Source organism: Cariama cristata, unplaced genomic scaffold, assembly GCF_000690535.1.
Source record: "Cariama cristata isolate BGI_N322 unplaced genomic scaffold, ASM69053v1 scaffold25873, whole genome shotgun sequence".
In the NCBI taxonomy this organism is placed as follows: Eukaryota; Metazoa; Chordata; class Aves; order Cariamiformes; family Cariamidae; genus Cariama; species Cariama cristata.
In genome coordinates, this window is record NW_009607022.1 from 5,517 (window position 1) to 7,087 (window position 1,571).

Below are 1,571 nucleotides of genomic sequence, written 5' to 3' on the forward strand. Positions count from 1 at the left end.
TGAGGTTTTTCTGGGAGCTTCAGCCTGACGTTCTCTGGACCTTAAAGCCAGGAGAAGTCTCTGTATTGACTCTTTACCAATCATTTACATGTATTTCAGTTTAACCTTTCTACAGGTTAAACCCACCTTAGCAAACCTTTCAGTGTCCCCTCCAGAGACCCTTGGCTCCAAAGCCATTAGTTCTGAATCGATGGCCACGGGTTCGTTAGAAGGCCCTAATTATCCCACTAAGATGTTCATTGAAAATGCAGCAAATGTCCTCTCTTGTTAGAGCTGTCCAGAACAAAACTGGGGGGAAAACCAGGTATTTATAAAGTGGGACCCGGTGCCAGGCCAGAGGGAGGTGTATTGAGGGGGTGGAAGGAGGGGCTGAGCCTTGCTGGGTAATTGTGTGTTGGGTTTAACTCCTTTAAAAAGCTGAAACCCAAGGACCCACAGAGATTTGGGGCTCCAGACGCAGATCTAGTTGGCTGTGCCGGGTGCCGGGGGAGCGCTGGCTGGAGCGGCGGCAGAGCCAATTCCCACGGCATGACCCTTGGCCAGAGCGGTTAATCCCAAAGCTGCTTGCTGGAGCTGATCGCCTCGTCCTCTGTGCCATAATTAGCAGGTTGCGAGGGTGATTGTGGGTGCTGGTAGAGACCTCTCGGTTTGCTGCTGCACCTCTCCTTCCATTTAAGGGGAGGCTGTGGATGCCCCGGGGTAAGTGGGAGCCTTCACGCTGCCTTCCCCGTCTACCAGGGATGGGGGGGTCAAGCGTACATCCCTCAACGCCGCTGCTTGAGTGAGGGGGTTACAGCCCTTTCCCTGGGTGCTGGTGTCTTCTGTCTCAGCCTATACGTGCTAAATACATAGACGGGATGAAAACCCTGGTTTTTTTGAAAAACATTATATAGTGCTTTTATATTGTATCAGCATGATATTATGCTGATCCGTAATCTAGAGGTGGAGTCTCTTGCGTAACGTGGTGAAGGGATGAGGGAGGATTACCCGGAGCGCAGGTGCCTGCTGTACTGCGACCGTGGCCTGCAGGAAGGGGAATAATGTCAGCGGCGGGCTGGGAAAATGGGGTAAGTGGGGGAAAAATACCAGAGAGTCCCCCTGTGGGAAGGGTGGTACGGGGTTTACAGGGCAAAAAGGAGATTCATACCTGTGTGCAGCTGTGGCTGTGAGTTTGGTTGGTCTTGAGGAGGTGAAATCATGTAGGAAGAGGAGAGGCCGGTTCTGCTGGTGATGCTGCTGGCCGATGGAAGAGAAGAAAACCTTGAAAGTGTGCAGGCCAGTTTAGTGCTCTTTCGTGGAGAGGTCTCGCGATCCCAGGTCCCATCCCTGGGGCTGACGTGTCCCTCTCCATCAGAGAAGCGTTCCTGCTGCTACTCAGGGTCTGCAAAGGGATGGCAGCAGCGGGGGTGGTGGGGAAACGGGTGCAAAAAGAGAAATAAGGTGTTGGAAAGTGCAGTGTCTCCAGAACGGGTTGAAGGGGAGTGGTTTCTGCGATGCCGGACCTGGGTGCGGGAAGGCATGGCAGGAGATGAGAGCCCATGTCTGTCTGGCGGCACCCGGTACCCTGTCCC

At 53.7% G+C, this 1,571-nt stretch overlaps 1 protein-coding gene across 1 annotated transcript in view; it reads left to right on the top strand.

The window, feature by feature from the left end:
* The window catches only part of LOC104158827 (nephrocystin-4-like), a gene marked incomplete at both ends in the record, with an annotated part of 11,914 nt that overhangs the window by 3,538 nt on the left and 6,805 nt on the right, over window positions 1–1,571 (top strand). The window lies entirely within an intron of this gene.